At 47.8% G+C, this 9,093-nt stretch overlaps 1 pseudogene; it reads left to right on the forward strand.

Annotated features, from left to right (window-relative positions):
- Gm10608 (predicted gene 10608) lies at nucleotides 5,507-6,942 on the forward strand (annotated as a pseudogene).

Below are 9,093 nucleotides of genomic sequence, written 5' to 3' on the forward strand. Positions count from 1 at the left end.
TCCTGAGTCTTCCCCCACCACCACCTCCCAGCTTCTCAAAGCAAGTCAATGAACTTCAGAACCCCTCCTTCTTAAGTTTGTCCATGTACACCTGTGATGGTGCAAGTGTGTACTGCGCAAGTTCAAGGCCAATCTGGGCTACAAAAATAAAAGAAAATGTTTTAAAATATAATTAAAAAAAAAAAAAAAGCTTGTGCACATTTTTGAAGCTCCTCCCAGAAGTGTAAACTGGAACTTTCCTCGTTTTGTAATCTACACTGTAGGCAGGACCTCAAAGTCTTGTGGATTTCTGAACATGAACCAGGAGACCTTCCTCCAAACATGGCCATGGCACACTATCAGACAAAAGTCAGGAGGTTTCTGGGACAGTGGCAACAGCTTTACACTGCAAATGGAGATAGAGGACCTGACTCTGATTCCTGTTCTATTCAGCTCTCGTCTTTCCTGGGTCCCTGGCCCTAAGCTGGATGCTTGAGTACTTGGCTGGAAGAACCCGTTCTATCAAGGCACAGAAGCAGTTCAAAGGTCTCTGAGAGTGTCCCATGTAGCATCCTCTGTATGCCTATTTGAGATGCCCTCATCAGTGCACACCCCTGCAGCACCCGCTCCCCTCGCCCCCTTAGCAAAGGTGTCTGCCAAGGCCTTGCAGTGTGCCTGAAGCATTAACTGATCAATGGCTTCCTGTTGAGTGAATGGACCGGGGCTTCCTGGATCTAGAATGTGTTACCAGCCTTAAAGAGTAAGACCGGGTTCCCCAGTCACAGTGACAGGTCAGCCCCAAACCATGGCAGTTACACAGTGTTTTCTCAGACCCCAGGGGATCCCAAAACATGAAAGGAGAGGAGGCTGGGAGAGGGCTCAGAAGGTAACGGGCTTGCCCTGCAAGTGGGAGGCCAGAGGTCAGATCCCCAGTGCACAAGGCTGGGCAGGCTTGACAAGGGTCCCATGACCTTAGTGCTCAGGTGGGAAAGGCAGAGGATCCTTGGGGCAAAGTGGCTACCTACCCCAGGCAAATCACTGTGTTCAGACAGAAACCCCATCTCAGAAAGCAGAGTAGGAAGGGGTTTAGAATGGCATCCAATATCAACCTCTGCCCTACACATAATATGCACACTCACCTGCCCGTGCTTTCCAGGGCAGGAGCACTGGAGTCTTAGACACCCAGAGGCTGATCTAGCCTTCCTGTCACCATGTCCAAGGGCACAGACTTCCTAAGTGCAGGGTCGTGTGCTCTTTAGACACCCCAGAGAGCACGCTGCACCAGGCCTCCTTCCTTGTCCCCTCCCCACTGTCTTCCAGTGCTCGCCTTTGTGGACCTCTTAGAAGCCCGGGGGGAAGCCTGTGATGCCATCAGTTCCTAGGACGCATGTAGAACCCACAGCCCACTGTCTGCATGGGGCTAGGCCAAGGACAGCCACCCAAGACAAAAACATAGCTTATCTAAGGCCCGAAGAGAAATGAGATTTTGTGTTTTATTTTTGTTTGTTTGTTTGTAAGTTGCTTACACGGATGCTGAGTGTGCCTGTTGTAATGTCAAAATGTTGAATTCTTCTGCATTGAGCAAGGCCAGAGAAGTTCATACAACATCAGAAGGACAGGCTCACCTTCTCTACAACCAGGATGGTGGATCTCAAAGAACATTTCTAAGTTCCACATCACTGGCCCAAGTCCCCAAATGGAAGTGTGGAGGTCTGTACCAAGGCACAGGCGCAAAGAATTGCAGACTAGAGGACCACAGAGCTTCTCTAGCCAGAAGGCAAGGAGGACTAACAGAGGGGTGACAGACGTTACAACTGCAAGCTCCAAGGCCTACCTCAATTGTAGGAAGACCCTGAGCTCCACACCCCACATCCTCCCAGCTGCTGCCAGGGGACTCGTTTTCCCTCACATGGAGAGGTTGTTTTGTGGCTGGCCATTTTAGGATGAAGACTCAACTATTTTGCTCATCCCAAAGACTGAATCCTTTGCTTGTTTTTTGTTTTGTTTTGTTTTGTTTTTGAGACAGTGTCTCGAGCATCTTGGGCCAGCCTTGACCTGCATATGCACTTGAGAATGATCTTGAGCTCCGCCCCACCCCCACCCCCACCCCCTTGAACCTTCTGAGTGCTGGGTTGCAAGGTTTGTAACTCCACACTTTGTTTATTCAAGGCTGGGGGTTGGGGTGAGAACCCATGCAAGCATCCAAACAACTAAGCTACATTTCTAGACCCAACTTTTCATCTTTCAATTTTATTTTGTGTGTGTATGTGTGAAGTCAAGGAATGGATTTCAGGTTGTCAGGAATGTGTACCAGGTGCCTTTACACAGTTTTTCTCTTTCTTAGTGGTGGTCTTTGAAGCACAAAAGGGTGTTTAATTTTTTTTTTAATTCAGCTCCTTTTATTTGTGAAAAATGATTTTGCACAGGAGTCATTGAGCTTTCTGGATTTGCCCTCTGTGCTGTCTGGTGGGCATTTCACCTTTTCTGTCCCAGCACTGAGCGGCTCCTCGTCATTTTATTATGTGATTCTCAAGATCTCCTTCATCTCCTTCCTCCTTTCTTCTCTGTTTCTCTCCATGCTCATCTTCCCCATTTTCAGTTTCTTTTGTATGCTTGCAGCATGTCGCTTTTCTTTGTGCACGTGTGTGTTGTGTGGGTGCACATGTGTGTCAGGTGTGCATGTTTGTGCTTGTGTGGGTGTGCATGTGTGTCTGGTGTGCATGTGTGAATTCACGTGATAGCCACAGATGAACCTTGGGTGCTGTTTCTCAGGAGCTGTCTTAGTGTCCTTTATCCTGATAAAGCAAATGTGTGGAGAAAGGATTTGTTCACTGTCACTCACAATCTAGGTGATAGTCCACCCTCACAGACAGGTCAAGGTAGCAGGGACATAAAACAGTTGGTCACATCACACCCACAGCCAAAAATAGACAGAGACAAATTTGCCAGTGCTTAGTTGTGCTTAACATTCTCTCTACTTGATAAAGTACTAGCTCCCCTGCCTAGGGAATGGCCCTGCCTATAATGAGCTACATAGATCTTCCCATACTGATCAACACAAGACAGTCCCCCATGAACACGTCCACAGGCCAACCACTGACTGATCCAGTCAGGGTCTCACTGAGACTCTCTGTTAAGTTTGATGAAAAACCCAGGCATGATGGTCCCTACCCCCAGTACTTGGGAGATGAAGGCAGAAGGATTAGGAATTTAAGGCCCTCTTGGCTACTTTTCAAGTTTAAAGCCAGCCTAGGCTACATTAGATGCTGTCTATCCCCCATCCATCAATCAAGGTTTAATGGAAAGCAAGAATCTCAAGTGGGGGTGTTCTAAATTTCTATTGCTGCTAGAACACTCTAGGAACAGCATTCTTGGTGGAGAGTTGAGTTGTCCAGCACCATAATGTGACAGGTGCCACAACAGGGCAGAGGACAGGTGTTGCCCACTAGGCATTTTTAGGCACCAATATCTGAGCATGAAAGGGAAGAACTGTTGTCCCCTTAAATGGCTATGAGCTTTTTGTTCCTAACAAGGAGTTACACACACACACACACACACACACACACACACACACACACACACACACACACACAGAGAGAGAGAGAGAGAGAGAGAGAGAGAGAGAGAGAGAGAGAGAGAGAGAGAGAGAGAAAATCAAATACAAGAGTCATGGTGAATCATTACCATACTGTCCTACAGTCAACTTTGCTCTTAATAAGTTACCTCAGAATGCTAGCCTCTCTGGCCCATGCCCAGGAAGCTTTGCCATCTGATATTTTAGGGCATGTGACCTATGAAGAGGCAGGATCTGAAAACAGGCAGGATCAGGCATGTGCAGCTCTCTGCAGGCAATGGCATCTTTTCTGTGCGAGCACGCACCTGTTCCCCAGTAAGACCCCATGGCTTCCCAAGTTCACGCTTATTCTTGTTTTGGAAGCCATCCCTGGTGCTGCAGAAAGTAAGGTGCTCTCTTACCTCCTGCTTGTGCTTATTGGTCAAGGGTGACCCTGCTGTGCTCCCTGGCAGAGGGATTGTCACACTCCTTCTAGGGGATGGAGATGCAGTTTAGCTGGTAAGTGCTTGCCAGCTCGCACAAGCCATGGTTTAATCCCCAGCTCTTCATGAGAATGTAAACAAGGTGTGTCCATGCAGGTTTGGACCCACAGGCATCAGGAGGTGGAACAGGGAGGCGTGGTAGAACCCCCAAGGTTACCCTCAGGACATGGCGACTTGAGCGAAGTCTATGATACCCTGTCTCAAGACAATACATTTTAAAAGTTCAAAAATTTAAATGGTGTTGAGCACTGTGTCCAACTAAAATTTATATTCAAACAAACAAAATTTCTTATGTAGTCTAGCTCTTGATTTATAAAGGGAGAAAACGAGGCCCAGGAACTTTGCAGTGGAGATGGGACCTGAATCCAGAATCTTGACTTTTGTTTTTAATGTCGCTGGTCATCACATCCCATTATAGATGATTGTGAGCCACCATGTGGGTTCTGGGATTTGAACTTGGGTCCATCTAGAAGAGCAGTCAGTGCTCTTAACCACTGAACCATCTCTCCAGCCCCCCAAGAATCTTGACTTTTGATCTAATTCCCTCCCCATTCTTGTTCCCCTAACCTTGGGATACAGAAGTTTTGTAAGACAGAATGTCATCTAGAAGGGTGACTCCCTCAGGTCTAGCACCAGATGGTCTGACATTGGAGAATCTTAGGAGAAGAGCATGCTTTGCGTGTGTGTGTGTGTGTGTGTGTGTGTGTGTGTGTGTGTGTGTGTGTGTGTATGTGTGTACACGTGCACAAGCATGCATGCATATGAGGTTCAGGTTTACACGGGTGATCATGTATATGTGTGCGAGTTGAGGGCAGAGGTCCACATGAGTGTCTTCCTCGATCTCCCACCCTCTGAGACAGTCTCTTACTGAGCCTGGAGTTTACTGACTTGGCTAGGCTGGGTGACCAGCAAACAATAGAGATCCTCCTGCCTCTGCATTCCTGCTGCTAGGGCTTTAGGTATGAGCCTCCCTCCAAGCCTCCAGGCCTCCATGGTTCCATGGCTGCATGGCTCCATGACCTCATGGCTCCATGACCTCATGCCTCCCTCCACGACTCCATGACCTCATGCCTCCCTCCATGGCTCCAGGACCTCATGCCTCCCTCCATGGCTCCATCCCTCCATGCCTGGTTGCTGCAAGAGTACTGAAAATCAAACTTTGGCCCTCATACCATTGGGGCATCCACACTATTGGCTGAGCCCATACACTTTAAAAATCACATTCCCCTGCCTACAGGCCACATTCTCTCAGCTCTTTCAAGTGTATTCATTAAATTCTTTAAAAATTTTTATTTGTATTCATTTAATTTCTTATACACTTTTATGTTATTGGGCATTTTTAAAATTTTTTTAAGGGGAAAATCCTTGGTGCTTTATTTTTTCTTTTCTTTTCTTCTTTTCCTGTTCTTCTTTTCAGATATTTTTGTGTGATAAGAGACATTCGACTCGCGTCGCGGCCGCGGAGACTAGAAGGAGGACTCCGGATCCGGCTCGGCGCTTGCCCTCGCTCGCCATGGAGACCGAGCTGATCTAGAAGGCCAAGCTGGCCGACATGGCCACCTGCATGAAAGCTGTGACAGAGCAGGGCGCCGAGCTGTCCAACGAGGAGCACAACCTGCTGTCGGTGGCCTACAAAAACGTGGTAGGGGGCCGCAGGTCCGCCTGGAGGGTCATCTCGAGCATTGAGCAGAAGACCGACACCTCTGACAAGACGTTGCAGCTGATCAAGGACTAATGGGGGAAAGTGGAATCGGAGCTGAGGTCCATCTGCACCATGGTCCTGGAATTGTTGGATAAGTATTTGATAGCCAATGCAACTAATCCAGAGAGTAAGGTCTTCTATCTGAACATGAAGGGAGATTATTTCCGGTATCTTGCTGAAGTAGCTTGTGGCGATGATCGAAAACAAACAATAGAAAATTCCCAAGGAGCCTACCAAGAGGCATTTGATATAAGCAAGAAGGAGATGCAGCCTACGCATCTGATCCGCCTGGGGCTGGCTCTTAACTTTTCTGTATTTTACTATGAGATCCTTAATAATCCAGAGCTTGCCTGCACACTGGCTAAAACGGCTTTTGATGAGGCCATCACAGAGCTTGATACACTGAACGAAGACTCCTACAAAGACAGCACCCTCATCATGCAGTTGCTTAGAGACAACTTAACATTATGGACATCAGACAGTGCAGGGAGAAGAATGTGATGCAGCAGAGGGGGCCGAAAACTAAAGGCATCCAGGGCACCAACCTCCTTCCCCTCAAGAAAACCTTTTTACATCTCCATTCCTTATTCCACTTGGATTTCCTCTAGCAAGGAAGCCCATTCGTGTGTATGGGATCAACTGTTTATATAGTCTTTTCACACTGCAGCTTTGGGAAAACTCCATCCCTTGGTTTGTGTTATCTCCGCCTTCCTGGTGTGCAGTTACTGCTGTAGAAAAGTATCAATAGCTTCATTTCATGTAAACACGAGTAACTTCCAGACACTTGTGTAGAGGAGTGACAGCACACTTGGTATTTAAGTAATCTGAACCGGTTCTACAAGTGACTGTGTTTTGTATTACTGCGAAGATATGGAAAATGTAGTGCATTACAATTTAAAGTAATTGTAATAATAACGTCTTGATTTCTACATTCCTTTTCTGAACCTTCTTGGGGGTTTCCTTTCAGAAGCAACTTTTCCATGCACTTATTACAAATTCCTTTTTAGTAGGAATCCAGAAGTGTTAGATTGAATGAGAAAGCGCTTAATGCATCTGGGCTTGGGGTCACAGATCGAAATGTCTCCTGTGTCACATATTCTGGAGGTTACATCTGTCTGTGACAACAGGGAGTTTCCTTATGCATTCTTCATTTGCTGCTGTTTAAGTTGACAACTTCCTTCCCAATAAAAATTCACTTACACCTCAAAAAAAAAAAAAAAAAAAAAAGAGAGACATTCATACAGAAGAGTGCAACCTCACACTCAGAAATCCGCCTGCCTCTGCCTCCCGAGTGCTGGGATTAAAGGTGTGCGCCACCACGCCCGGCTCAGAATGTTCTTTAAACAGACTTTTCATAGTTTTTTCACCCAGTCTAAAGCCCCAGAATCTTCTAGGGCCCTAGGGCCCATTAAGAAAGCCATTCTGCTAGGATCAGTTAAAACCAGTAATACCTTTATTTTATCCCTGAAAACCCCTTGGAATTTTTTACTTAGTGTTTTATCCCCTTGAAGTTTTCATTTAATTTTTTCACACAATATACTTTGATCATATTCATTCCCTCCCCCGGCTCCTTTCAGACCCTCCCTACCTACCCAGCTTCCTGTTCTTTAATTACCTGGAGTCTCCCCTGTCACATGGAAGAACAGGCTACTTGTCAGTCTAAGCGGGTTTACATGGACAGGGCGTCTGGGCAAGAGAGATGGAGAAGATACAGCAAAGCCGCTGTGTGGCCGCTCCCATGTTGGGCCTCCACAGTCTTTGAGCCTGCCTCGACTTGAACTAAGGGGACATCTAGAATGTGTCCTGGGCCATTACAGCTGTAAGATGGGGGATTAAATAAAGGGCTTTCCTGTCCCCGAGTGATAGAACCCAGCCTTGGACCAGGGCCATCTTTGTGCAGATAGCCCCATTTCTGACCCCGTCTATGCTTCTGGCTGGCGGGGTATCTGTCCATTGTGACCTTAGTACAGTGCTCCGTCCACTGCTCCTGTGCCTCAGCCTTTCCCCTACTTAGAGGAGGATGTGTTTCCAGGCCCACAACCGGGGGCTTTGGGACTAGCACAAAGGTTCTTTGTGGCCTGACTTTTCGACTGAGGTGAACCTATTGCTTTCCTGGTGACAGTGTGGACTCTGACTCATGTAACACGTAAACAACCACACTGAGCTGGGCTTCTCCCTTGGCTTGTTATGCAATCGTTGCATTTCTAGACCTCTGGGGGACAGGGCAACACATGAAGAAGGGAGCCAGGAAAACCTGCTCATCCTGGCTCTGCCAAGATGAAGACGACGCAGTAGGTCTTCTACCTCCACACATAGACTGAAGAGCTGGTCTTTCTGCCGCATGGGTCAGGAACAGTAGCAACTCTGTTAGAACAGGCAGGAAGTACAAGCTTTGGGAACTGGGAGAGAGTCAGACTTAGCCAGGGGCCCAAGGTCTCCTCTGCTCTTTCCCAGACTCACTTTCTAGTTCTTCTCCGTGCTTCTCACCTCGCTTTCCCTCTTCCAGCTTGTCTGCCTACTTTCTGCTTCTCCACCCATGCTGGCCCCACTGCACATGGCAGCCACCTTGAGACGTCCAGTCACAGAGGTTCTAAGGTTCTTAAGAAAGCCTGGACATATCCCTAGCTCTGAACTTGACAGTGCCTTAAAAGGGCTAGGTCCCAAGTCAGGGATATCTGGAGCTGGAGGGCAGCTGAGGAAGACACTGGAAGGTTCTGGGCCTAGCAGATCAGGTGTTGATGGGTGCCTCTTGCCTCTTAAACCTTTTCTGTTCCTTGTCAGGAGGTACTGTTGGCCTACAGCCAGACTTTGACTGCTCTGCGGTGGAATCGCCTATGTCCCAGTTCAGAAGGCAGCCAAAGTCCACATACAGGGACTGGGATAGCCAAGAGCCACCGCCAGTCTGCCCGTGGCTGCCTATTGTGTGTCTGTTTTACTTGAGGACAGCAGGTGTGGTGACTTGAGGTATCCGAAGGGCCGGGATTCTATGGATCACTCAAAGGCTATAGACTGTTGACATAGACTCTAATTCTTGTTCCTCAAGGATGCAAACACCCCAACTTGCTCATCCTTCACCTTTGAGATTTCAGCTTACATATGGGGGCTCCTCTTTGAGTCTCTGGGACCAGACTGCCAATTTGAGGTCCAAACTGGGACCCTACAGCTTTCTCACTTCTTAGGATGTTGGTGTGCTCACCTATAAAGGGTCAGGTGACTCAGATCTGTGGCTAGTTGGAAGGACCGTGAGGTCATAGCTATGGGGCTTTCCATGTGGTGATAGTGTCAGAGGACTCTCAAACCAGAAAGCGCTGTTAACTATCCTCTATCCTGGCCACTTAGCCTGCGAGCCACCCCAC

This window comes from Mus musculus, chromosome 9 (genome assembly GCF_000001635.26).
Source record: "Mus musculus strain C57BL/6J chromosome 9, GRCm38.p6 C57BL/6J".
NCBI classification, from domain to species: domain Eukaryota; kingdom Metazoa; phylum Chordata; class Mammalia; order Rodentia; family Muridae; genus Mus; species Mus musculus.